The sequence below is a fragment of the Grammomys surdaster genome, unplaced genomic scaffold (genome assembly GCF_004785775.1).
Source record: "Grammomys surdaster isolate TR1022 unplaced genomic scaffold, NIH_TR_1.0 174, whole genome shotgun sequence".
NCBI lineage: Eukaryota > Metazoa > Chordata > Mammalia > Rodentia > Muridae > Grammomys > Grammomys surdaster.
Window position 1 is genome coordinate 25,055 of NW_021604622.1, and position 13,897 is coordinate 38,951.

The following is a 13,897-nucleotide window of genomic DNA, read 5'->3' on the forward strand; positions in this document are numbered from 1 at the left end:
TTACATCATCTATACATACACAATCTTATGTTTCCATATAAGACTCTAGGAATCCTTTTAGAATTAGCACTAAAATTTGCTTCCTAAAAGATCTTAGGACAACTGGATATTGGTTTAGAAATATTTGTTTCCTCAAGCTCAGTGGAAGAAACAGATTCAGAAATTTGCCTCGAATTAACCACATGCTATGCCTATTGCATTTGGAACATTTTAGAGGACAGAAGCATGGGAGTTCACCAAGAACAGTGAGTAGGTATATAAGATACTGCTTTTCAATTAATATTTGTCAAATAAGTGCTCATGTCTGTGAAAAGATCCTATTAAGGCTATCTTTCATTATAAATGATGTATCAAGACCTTAGAGTACTGTATCAGCAGCATTTCTACTTGTTTTGTTGGGAATAATTCCCAACAGAAACACTTTAGAAAAGAAAGATGTGCTTTGCTTTGGCCCACCATTCTGGAGGCTCTCAGTCCATTGTTGCTAAAGTCCTGGAGGAGGCATTCAGTTTATGGTGAGGGTAGCATTTACTGGAAGCTAGTCACATCATGTCACACTAAGGTGCTGAGAACAAGATCAGAACCAGGGCTTGCTGACTTTCAAGAACTTATATCTTGTAACTTATTTTTGTTACTGAGGCCCCATGGCCCAACATTCCCAAAAAGCATGAAGTTATAGGAAACATTTCAATACATATCTTCTATCACATTAAAAATTAATTCTTATTTTTATTTAAATTTATGTCAAGAAACATATTTGTATTCCAAAAAGAATATAAAAGAATTGATTTCCTCAAGGTAGCTTCCATAAAGCCATAATTTCAGTGAATTAGTTTCCCTGTGACCATTGCTGACACTTCCTTCCTTTAACAAGATGCCAGGTATAGAAATTTTGACTGCTCCTTTAGCTTCCTCAGTGTCTACAGCCCAGAGTTCAAAGGAAGCTGTTTACAATATCATTATTACTAGTGATATTTACACAATCCTTGCTACTTCTACCATAGAGAAGGCTCTTGTTCAACATGAACTGCCAAAAAGGCCTTTTCTTTACTGTTGCTAGCCAAAAGGAATGGATGGGTGGGATGTACACACTCCCCTCTTCCTTTCCTTTTTTCCCACCGAATTTACCACCTTAACACAAAAACATCTGGACACAGAGCGTTTTATGCCACTGTTTGGATGCATGGAACATTCCCTATAGTAAGCCTCTTCCTCTTCCGTGTTTTGTAACAAGTTCCTTAGGAAGCGATCCAAATGATCCTGATCTTCATTTTTTCCATTGGGAATTTTTTTCATTCTTCCCAGACCACTCTCCTAGACAAACAGATAACACTGGCTAAGCATCCTGTTTATATCCAACGACTCCAGCTGGTCATGCCTAGTGATGTCATAGGTATGATATTCAAATCTCCGACAAAACTTTTACAAAATATACACATCCAGCTGCTGTCTTTAAATATTTAGGTTATTGATTTTTTTAGTGGCACTGGGATTGTATATAATTAGAAAAATAGGACTATTCATATATACAGCCACACACTAGTGATGGCTTCCATCCCTAAACACTCATCTGGGTGTGCTGAAGAGCTTGCTAGGCTTGCCTTGACGGTCTTTAAAATGGTTTCTTAAAACTGGGGCCAAGGAACCCTTAGCCATTACCAAATGCTTCTCTCTTGTTGGCTGCCATATATAAAGCTTTGTTTGTTTGTTTGTTTGTTTGTTTGTTTGTTTGTCATTTTTGTTTTTAAAGAAGGAGAGTCTCCTTGGTCCTTCCCTCATTAGATGCCTCAGTGGAAACTAACTCAAATACTATTCATCACAGTTTTTCAGACTTTGGACTGTATACATTCTATGATTGTGACTGTGTCCTTTCATGTTCTCAAGTTGAAACTTTATCACAAAAGTAATGGACTGAAGACATGGGGCTTTAATGGGTGAGCAAGCCATGAGGGTTCTCTTGGGGTTGTGAAGAAACACTTGACTTGCTTGTTTTTATAAACCAAGTGATTCTAAATTTGCTTCATAACAAGTGAAACCTTAAAAACCATGCCTCAGGGATCTGTTTCCCAAGGTACCTTGTTAATTATCTGACCTAAAACTCTTGGAACATGGCAAGACATTTTTTTTTAATTGCAAAATGAGAATTTTTTTCAAAAGAACACTGGAAACAAGACAGAACCATTTGAACAGTTAAATTTTTGAAGTTGAAATAAGAAACTCACACAATTTTGAAAGTAGTAGGCAAATAGTCATATTTAGCACTGTTCTTTCTGTGCAAAAATTCATTTCTGTCTTCATCATTCATTCAGCATATACTTACTGTATGTTGTTGAGTCAGGTTGTTACTTTGAAAGACTCCTTCCTTTTTTTTTTTTCTTTTTTTTTTTTTTATTGGATGATTTATTTACATTTCCTATGTTGTCCCTTTACCCCATCCCCCACCCCCCCCTCGGAACCCCCAATCCCCTCGCCCCTCCTCCTTCTTCTCTGTGGATGTAACCTCTATCTACACCCCCCCACTCCCACCTCCCCACCCTCAAAATTCCCACCCCCTGGGGCATCCAGCCTTCATGAGGTCAAGGTTCTCTTCTTCCACCTATGCCCAGCAGGGCCCTCCACTTTTACATATTCAGCTGAAGCCCTGGATCCCCCCCTAAGTGCTCCCAGGCTGGTGGTTTAGACCCTGGGAGCTGTGGTTGGTTGGTTTTGTTGCTCTCCTCATGGTGCCACAAACCCTAAGGACTCCTTCTGTTGAAGGAACCCTCTTGGTGGTTCCCTGAGCCCAGAGCTGTTTATTTAAGTTTTCATTTGTCTTCATCACTTGTGACTGGTGCAGTATTTTAGGCTATGGTCAAATTCTATATCTCTAGGTAACATTTAGTGATGTTTAAAACCTAGTTAGTCTTACAGGCATTGTGATCTTCAGAAGTGAGTGCTTGCTCTTTTCTAGTACATATGACCATGAAGGAAGACAGAATAGGATGATTGCTAGTACAGTGGATCACATAGAAGTGAGACAAACCTAAAACAAAGCATCCCTCTTTCTTAAAGTTTGTTCATCACAAACAAAACAAAACACAATTGTAAAGGTCAAGTATCCTTTTAAGTGCCTTTTATGGAGTACTGAGGTTTAAAACTTTATAGAAACAGAGAAGTACAAGCTGGCATGAAGTTTAGAGAGATGATAATAATTATCTAGCAAGATCCACAGTTTTTGATGAGAATATCTTAGTCCATAATCCAGATATCCATCTTGTGGAGTTTGTATGAAAATTTTACAACAGTCCTCTACAGTTAAAGTTCTCTGTGTGGCATAATTCACTGTTTAGTCAAATAGAGTAACTCACTTCCCAGAGCTTCCATCTGAACTATGGTTCATTACTGTGTCATTTTACAGAGTTGTCATTTATAGCTTAGTATTACGCTCAAGAAAGCCCAATGTCACAAACCCCAGAGACTCTCAAGACAGTTTTGGTTTAAAAACATTTCCATTATTGTCCTCCAGGTGGTAGAGGTACACAACAGCGCTATGAGTTCAAGGCCAGCCTGGTCAACAGAGCAAGTTCCAAGACAGCCAAAGCTACGCAAAGAAACCCTGTCCCATAAAACAAAACAAAAGCAATAATAACAAAAAGGACATATCTTTTTTTCACTATGTTAGCATTTGAATGGATGATGCAAAATCAGGGGTAGATTAAACCTGACAGTGCCTCATGAATCAAATGCATCGGCTGAGCTTATAAACAGCACATACATCCTCTAGTGAAATGTTCTCTCAGAAAATCTGTGGGTCAGTTTCAATCAGAAATGTTCCTTATGAGTCAATAAAATAAATTATTTATATTAAAACTGAACCAGTGATTATGCAAATGCTTAATATCTGGTATAAAACTATGTGTCACACATAAAACAATACTGCCATACAGCAAAGTAGAAGACATAATTACATTATTTTTATATATTGATGTAAACATTCCTGTTTTAATAGAATGATTTTGTCTGAAAAACAACTGAAATAGATTGTAGTAATCCAGAACATCATGTCACAGATATCAATTGATAATATTACCCATGAAACTGGAGTTCAGAGAATAAGGTTACATACTCAGAGGTAGCCCTTCAACCTAGGTGACTACCTTCTTGCCTAGTTAAAAAAAAAAGAGAGAGAGAGAGAGAAAAGACACAAACCCCTATTGCACTACAACTCAGGTCATTAAGTGGATTCGGAATTAAACACTGGACTCACAGGCAGCAAGATCTCAGGGAGATCTGTCAGCTTTCAGACACATTGGAAGAGAAATCTAGCCAACTGTGCTCCTTTTAGAATACTGCTGAAACTTCAGTTTTTTCAAAGTAGAAGAAACAGGATGAAGAAACCGAAACTCATCATTCCATGCAGAAGTCAGTAGACAGAGGCTCTCAGTGAACATGAACATGAGCGATGAGAGATGGATACAAGTGGGAAAGAAAGAATGTCAGCAGAGGTGAGTCACATATACACATAAGCTCATGTTGGAGAGCGATCAGAAGCTCTGAAGGGACTGGCAAGGAAACTGAGTCACTAGCCCGGGGCTTCCTATGGCTGATATTAGGACTCCTGTGACACACGAAATCACATTTTAAGTTCTTGTAATATGTTTTAATTAAAATGAATCATCAACTTTTGTGTCAGCTGAAGCAAAGGAAAAGATAATTCACATTCGATGGTCCCAAATCCCTCACCTTGTTCAAAAAAGACCAAAGCCTCATGGCATCTCCTTTCATGGCTACGTCACTTTTTAAGCTATAATACTGTAGTTTGTTATGAGCTTAACATTTAATTTTCATTTCTGAAGGTAAGTACAATACAATCCCACATAGCATCATGGAAGAAATAGAAATAATAATTTATGTATGATCACCTGGAAATATAGATGGTGTAAAGCTACACACACAAGACAAAGCATCATGGGCAAGAACATAACAAAATGGCAAGAGGACTGAGTTGATTATTTTTGCTTACTACAGGAATATCAACTAAATTTCCTCCTTGGAGATCTGCAAACATCAGTTATGCAAGACTTCAGCAGCTTATTCTCTGGAAATCTTCAAATAATCTGCATTGAACCATGCAGAAAAAAAAAACCAGAATGCTTCCCAAATCCTAAAGAGAATTCTTAGGGAATAATAACATTTCAAATATTTGATTACCAGACTGTGATGGCACATGTTTTTAATCCCAGCACTCAGAAGACAAAGGCAGCTGGATCTCTGAGGAGTCAAGGCCAGTCTGGTATTTTATATATATATATATATCCAAACAATAAAAACAATGCTCTGTGTATGAAAATCATTTAAATGAATGAAAAGGTCTATCCATCCATAATAAAGGGAATATGGGAAGACTGGTAAGTTAAGCTTTTTTTAATTTCCAACTCAAGTTTGTTTTTTATTATGAGGCTTTTTTACATTTATTATATATTTTTGAAAAAATTATAAACAGAATTGGGCAATCTGAAGTTGTATTGTAGGACATTAGTGTTTAAAAGTTTTACCTTTCCTTAAAAATGTGGGAACATGTCCACAAGTACCAACGATTCTGCTACATAACAGTTCTGCTGTGATCACAGGCAATTACTGTCTCCAGTGCTTAAAAGGAAAATCATGTAAGGTGATAGGACCTACCTATGTGGCAGGAACAGAAGCATAGTCTCTCACTTGACAGCTGACTCTCTCACCTGTAGCTTAAAATCATTTATTTTTCTACCAAACATGATTACTTAACTATTTCTAAATTATTAATCACATGCATCATCACGGGATTGATTTCAGTCCTTCAAATGAGGCTGGAAAGCATATTTTACCTCCAGCTTCTAGCAAAAGAAGTGTTGGTTAGCTAAGATATATGCCCTTAATATTCTTAAACTTTAAATTCTCACCTGAGTTCTTCTTTGAAACTAACATCAAAGAAACTAACACAAAAAGGTAGATAAAATCTTGCAAAGAAAATTATAAAACGTAACACCCTACTCAATCAACCAATTCTCAAGAGTGTCCTACTTACAAACTAACATAAATCACCATGGAAAATAATGACTGGAATAGGATTTGAAAATATAGCCAATGGCTTTTACTGATAGATTAGGTATGAGACAGAGTAAGTTATAACTTTTAGCAGTAGAGAAATTGGTAAATCTTTTCTTAGATGACAATGGAAAGAATATGGTTGGGAGACAATCACGTGGAATTTGATCTGAAACTGTTAAATATAAGGTGAAGTAGATATTTGATCATGTCCTGGTTTTGAGGGAAGAACTAGAAGCAGCCAGTCATAATACATCAAAAGTAACGACCAGTAGACTGATGTATGCAAGCTGGTACTCCACTGAGAACAGAAGCCATTTCTTAGGGAATGGTGCCACCAACAATGGTGGTATCCTTTCTACCTTAATTAGCATAATAAAGATAACATCCCACAAACATGTCTTGTAGACATGATCTAGATAATCTCCTACTGAGACTGTCTTGGTGATTCAAGATTGTGTCAAATTGACCATTAAAACTAACCATCACTGGTAGCCAATTGAATACCAGAAGGCTAGATAGGTTCACTACACAGTTTAGAATCAGATTTATGCTGACTGAGCACTGGAAATGATAAGTCAAGAGGACGCTATGGAGAGATGCTACAATCAAGGAGGTAGAAAGACAAAGTAATCTCTCAGACTGGAGGAACAAATCACCTTTAAAGCAGTCCCCCAAATACTATCAATTGTCTCAAATATTACAAAGAACCATGGAAGATGATGGCATTACAACATGTTGGTTGTTTGTGACGTTTCAGTTAGAAATGACATTCTAATTGAAGTAATCTGAGAATAAATGTAGAGCAAGAAATTGGTGACAGAGGACAAACAACAGTTGTGGTAATTTTGCAAACAGTAGAGAAAATAAATAAGACAGTAACAGGAGAGACAATATGACTGAGCTTTCCACTTTTGTGTGTTGAGTTTGATTTGGGTTGTTGCTTTGTTGAGCATGAAGCATACTGAAACATGTCCGAATGCTTTTGAAAATAATACAATGGAGAAAAAGTGATAATATAGAAACAACCAGAAGTAGCTCTAGGGAGAGAGCCAGCAAGTGTACCAATGAAAGAATGGCCAAAAGTTTGAAGCACAGACAATGCCTGTAGTATCAATTGAGAGAAAGCAGAGTTAGTAGAGACTGTGTGACGTGTTCAACATTTTGTGTTGCAATGCAATGTTGGCATTGACAGAGGCCATGTTTGAAAACTGAATAATCAAGTTGTAAGATAAAAATATCACACTCGCACACACACGCACACCACTCACGCACACTCACACATACACATCTCATAATAATTTAAACAACTTAAAGGTTTTGAGTTGGTCTGTCTGCATTCAGAACTACCCTTTGGCCATATATTTGTTTCATCTTGGCCACCCCTGGATCTGACAGTTCATGAACTTAGGTAGTTTGAATAGGACAGAGATCTATTTTTCTTTCTCCTATTTTAGTGAAATCGGAGGAAAAGATATTATTATGAGTTGAAGAAAAGGTAAGTCGGGAGATAGAGAAAAGACAGTCCAAATTAGTGGTCTTAGTGCAAGGGAAAATGAGCTGAGTATGAAAACTGTCTTACTGCCATGGAGAGTTTGGGGATCGTAGCTGGTGTAGTTATTTTAATACATGGGTATTTAGAGAAATATCCATAATTTTTTATTATGTGTTGAAAAACATAAATTAGAAGACAGTTCAGTGAAATGCACATTGGTATTTCTTTTGCTTCATACCTACAACCCTCTTGACTCATCTGTCTCCAGCTCTGAGCTGTAATAAATCTGCAAACACTCTGGTTTCATCTCCTGGTTGTGTTCCTATTATGTTTCTTTTCCGTGCTCACTTCAAATGTACAGAGATACAGTGTCTCCCATAGATTCCCAAGGCTATATTATCTTGCAAGAATAAAACTCAGATTGCCTTCACTTTTTAAAATGTCCCTCTGTGCTCCAAACACAGCAACATTGTTTTATCTTATGCCATAGTCTAAATCACTCACATGTCTTTAATACTTTCCACTTAGTTGGGGTTATCCTCGGTTTCACATTGCCTGATATTTTCCCCTTCATATCACTCCATTCCATGTCCCACTCAGGAGCATGTCTAAACCTGCTCCCAGAAAAGCTCAGAGGTATCTGTGTGTATTTGGCCCACTGTGAGGAAGAACACCTTCCAAGTCTCAGATACCAGAGAACAATGGGCTGGCACAGTGTTTCACCCGCAGATTTCTTTGAAGAAACACTTCACAAAATGGTTCCTGTGTGCTAGAAAGATTCTCTTTTGAAAATCTCTGTCAGCTGCTTGCTGGCCACCTGCTGTGTGAACTGGAGTATTTTCCTTCAGAAGAAGAAGACAGTGAGAATCTGATTAGTGGAGAGTAACCAGTGGAGCTACTCAGACCAACCAACTTCCTTTTCCCCCTTCAGTCATATGGAGTAAATAAAGAAACAAAAATTTCGAATGATTTGGCAAACTTTATTTGTCATCTAAAAGAAACATTTTACAAAAACAAAAACATTGTTTAGAAGAAAGAGGAAAAATGTTGTTTATTTAGGTCACATTGGTTTGACAGCATAGTTGGAGAGGTTGATGTTCTGCCTAATTTCCCCAGAAGCCAACCACAGAGGCAGGCAAACTCGTAGGTAACAAGCCATTGATATGTAAGGCATGCCCAAGCTAGTTTGGGGAATTTTAAAGAATGCAGTCAAATGTCAAACTACAGATTCTTCAAAACTGGAGAACACAAACTGTAGAGGCCTGAGGTAGTCTGGGGCAAATTCAGGTTCCCCACAGGAAACACTGTACGATATCTCCTGTCTTTCAGTAGTGTAAACACACAATACAAAGACGCTGGTGGGTGAGTCTTGGAAGTGCCTGTGAGAAGCTTCAAACTGGGCTCTGTAAAGCGTGCCATTCCTTCTTCCCACATGGTCAAGAGCAGGAGCCCAACAGCCTCCCTCCTCACTACAGGGCAGGCAGGGGTCACTATGACTCAGGATAGACACTTGCCAATAGGAAAGTGAAAACAGACACAACTAACAGGATTGCAAAAGCTTAAGGAAATAACACGGTGGAGGGAATAACCTGCAAACTGTAGAGAATTCACCACATCATTGGCAATAGCTTAGCTATAATTGATAGTGTCAGGTTAGTGGGATCAGGACAACACAAGATTTCAAATATTTTCTTCCACAAAAGTAAAATGTTCTGCAAATTAAACATCCTCCCTTCTGTCCTAGTTGATGCTTCAAGGAAGGAATGCCAATGAGTACATTGTAAGTGAATGTCGTCGGCAAAGAGCAACGGGAAACGAGAAGTGCATCCTTGTTATGTTTATTTTTAAAAATCTTCATGATAAACTAAATGCAATAAAATTAACAGTGGCTGGGATACACTAGAGATGAGTTTTTATGGGGCTACTTCCAGGGAATTAATCTGATTCTCAAATATTTAATTCCAGGATAAACTCTACTTTTCTGATACAGGTTGTCTTTTATGCCTATTTTCAATATGCCAAGAGAATTTCCTGAGGATTTGGACATGGATACTAATAAGAGGTCTTTGCAGTTTATTTTCTTAAGCTATTTTTCTTTGTCTGATGCCTTTTCTTAAGGCAGATGAGAGACAATGTTTAATAAATGGGAAAACGGTTATTTCTTTCTCATTTCCCAGGAGTTTATGTGAGATTTCCTCCTAAATGTCTACCAGAGTTCACCGTGCCTTAAGTAATGGAAGACCTCTCTGTTTTGTATCTTTTCAGTCCATTCTTCTGTTTGGAGAATGTTTACTACTCTGTGTTCAGGTTCTTCCACTGATTTGTAGTCTAAACTTAAATCCTAATATTGAGATTTGTTCTTTTTTTTTTAATTTACAACTATGTCTTTAAATAATATTCAAGTAATCCCATTCTCCTTGATATTGTCTTAGTTTCCTCAAATAACTTCATGCTTCTTTACAGGTTTAAGCATGCTTCCAAAAATCATTTTGAAGCCCTTGTGCAGTAATACCATCATTTCTGTCACAGCTGGACTTTTCTCATTTCCTGATACTTGTAGCTATTGTAGGATGCTTCTTTGTGGCCAACCTAAATTTTACTTGTTTTAAGACTTTTGATTTGGAGTACGTGTGTTAAAATTTGTTGTGAAGTAGTTTAACCCTTTATGACCAGTTTTAAGCCTTTTAGTGTTAGATCAAATTCAGCCCCACCACTGAGATAGAACCCCCCTTCCATGATTATTAAATACCCAGCTCCTTAGTAAGGTCCCAATCTGGCTATACAGAAGTCAAAGATCTGGAAACTGTTCAATTAGCAAATCATCTTGGGAAGAATTTTCATCCTAACACACATATCTTTGTAGTCAACAATAGATGACAGAAAGATTTGGGGAGTTCTTCTGCATAATTCCCCCCTTTTCATTGCTCTGACCCACCCCACTGTAATTTATGACTCTTGGACTCAGAAAACAAAATGCCCAGCTTTGTATTCATTTCTCCTCCCTGAGCTCCAGTACAGAAAGTCCATCCAGGCTGCCTGGCCAGTCTTCATTTAGTTTCCTTTTCTCTGAGATCTCAGCCAATGCTACCTTTGGCACAGTGTCTAAAAAACATTCAAAAAAGATATGCTGCCTCATTTGTAACTGCTTACAGAAGGAAGACAGGGTCTGACTGTAATCTGTCAGAGCTAGAAAATGAGAGCCTCTTTCTTGCCTGGTTATATCTGATTTATACAGACCTTAGTTGTCTCCCCGACACCAGTCAGAAGCTCATGTTGATTAATCATTCCTACCCGTAATTCTCTTTCTATCCCACTTTGTTGCAGACTTAGACACAAGGTAGAGAAAGCTTTAGACACCATCGTATCTGGCTTTACAACTCTTCAGTTGATCACAAAATGTTCAATTTAACTGCCCCTGTATTTCATCCTCTAAGTATTTTACCTGCTAAGATGATGATTAACAGTGGCTGCCACATTAAAGTCTGAACAAACACTGAATACAAATCTTGAGATGAGATTCACAGGAAAAATGCATTTTAGATATTATCCTATCTTTCTTCATTCACACTGTCATAGTAAAATACCTTATGCTTGGTACTTACAAACAATAGGAATTTATTGCATAAGATTCTAGAGGCTGGGAAGTCAAAGATCAAAGCACTAAAGATCTGGTACTCTGTAGGAGATCATTCTTTGCTTAGTGTACAGTGCCTTCTTCCTTTATCCTCACACTGAGAAGAGAATAAACAAATATCTCTGGTCCTCTTCTATGAAGACCTTAATCCCTGGTCATGAAGTCTCTGTTTTCATGATTTATTATCTCAAGAAAAGCTCCTCATCTCCATACTGAGCATGGAATTAGGTTGTAACACCCAAATTTTGGAGGTCACAAATAGACCTTTTTACAATCCAGATGATAGGTTTTCATATGCCATTACAAAGCAATGTGTTAAGATTCTTTTTTTTCCCTTTTTTTAATTAGATATTTTCTTTATTTACATTTTCCTTCAGTCCTTCCCCTAGCTCTTCCATAGGGGTCCACAACCCCAGTTCAATGGTTATATGGCTATAAATATCTACATCTGTCTCAGTCAGCTGCTTTTACAGGGGATGGCAATCCCACAGGAAGATCAAGAGAGTCAACTCACCGGGACCCTGGGGAGTTCCCAGAGACTAAGGCACCAACCCAAGAGCATCAAATGCCAAGGTAACCCAAAAATTATACACGAGAGGAGACTCTCTCAAGCTGTGGCACCAGGAGAGTGGCAGAAGTAAATCTATAATTCCAAGTCTAAGGGAACTGTACCTAACACCAAAGTCACTATGGTGTTACATGTCTGTGGCTCTCAGCACTTATGTAGCAGAGGACTGCCTTGTCTGGACTCATTAAAAGAATGTATCTAGTCCTGTAGAAACTTGACGCCCTAGGAAAGGGGAATGTGGAGGGGGGCTGAAGTGGGAGGAAGTGAGTGGGGGAAGCATGCTCTCAGCAGCAAAGAGGAGGGGGAGGGCTGAACTCTTGGAGAAGGGATGGGAATGGGGCAACATTTGGAATGTAAATAAATAAAACAAATTTTTAAAAGATTCTTGATAGTGACATTGGTGTTAGATACAGTTCTCTTGAAATTATAGATTCACTTCTGCCGCTCTCCCGGTACCACAGCTTGAGGGAGTCTCCTCTCACCTATAATTTTGGCAATATCTTGACACTTACTTTCTCACATTCTGCTCAGCTTAAAGATTCAGCTTCTGTATTTATCATCATCATCATCATCATCATCATCATCATTTTTCACAGATTTTATGATTTTACTTTTCTTTAGGTCTAAGTAATATTCCCCTGTGCATGGGGAGTCCTGGGAAGAGTGACGGCAGATAGTGTGGATAAATACGATCAAAATACATAGATTTTCCAAAAACAAATACAAAATATGATTTAATTTTTCAAGGGCCTAAATCAAACCATTGGTAGTAGAATGGATATTTCTTGGCAGTAGGGTATTTTTATTGAATGTCTATCCTTTCATCTAGTCCTGCTGCTTACAATTATTTAATAGTTTGGTAGATAATCATGAAAATAAAGAAAAAAGCTAACATAATGCTACGCCTACCTAAGGAAGAGCATTTTAAATTCCTCATAGGTTATGTGTATTTTTACTGTGCCTCAAAACTGTTACAGCCTGTCTAATGAAATTACAACTGCTTTTTTTAGACATATTAATGGCGACAATCATAACTGAAAATCCTAGATTTAGGAATGTCTACAAAATCTCTGATAAACTGAAATGTACCTTAATGTTAATTTGGTGATTTACTCCCCATAAAACTATCAAGAGTCATAGATCTAAGTCTGGCTGCTGTAAGCGCATGCCATTGTTCTGTACATTTGATTTTCTGTTTCAAGAATCAGTTTCTTAGCATAGTTCATCTGGAGCTCAAACCTTCTAAAATAAACCCAATTTCCTGTCCTCCATTTGTTCTTGGACTGTTCTCATCATGCCTCATTTTGAAAAGCATATGAGTTTAAAAGTACATTTTGGGCACAGAGATCCAACATTTCAGCTAATTAGTTTCTTAGAAACAGTAGACACAGCTTAATGTCAGTGTGAGAAATCACATTTTATTGTTTCCACAGATCTATCTCATGTATAGGTAATATGGATATATTTTAAAAGAAGGCTCTTTTTAAAATACCGTTACACCTACATTCCACATGAGTGAGAATATATAATGTTTTTCTTCCTTTCTTTCCCCCATTACCCTCTACCATTAACCATTCCTCCTTCTCTAGATAGCACTCCTTTCACTTTGATGATAAATACATAGATAGATAGATAGATAGATGATAGATGGATAGATCTTCCATATATGAAAGAAAACTATATTTATCATTCTAAGTCTGTTTCTAGCATATTTCACTTACCATGATCTCAGTTCTACCCATCTTCTTACAAATAACAAAATTTGACTCTTTTGTAGCTGGACAATACGTTTTGTGTGCATATGGAATAAATGTATATGAATATATATATATATATATATATCGGTACATGTGTATGTGTATATGTATATGGAAATAAACTGACTATATATACAATTGAATATACATTCAATATATTCCACTTATTTATTCTTTAGTTTGTTGATATGCATCAAAGCTGATTCCATATCTTAACTATTGTGAATAGCTGCAATAAACACAAAGTTGCATGTGTTATTGTGGAATGTTTATTCAGATATAAGTAAATCAAGAATGTATATTTCCATATTATTAGCAGTTTTAGGTATGGAGAACCTGCCCCAAAACAGAGGGCTGCATGGGCTACAGGCATCAAAACC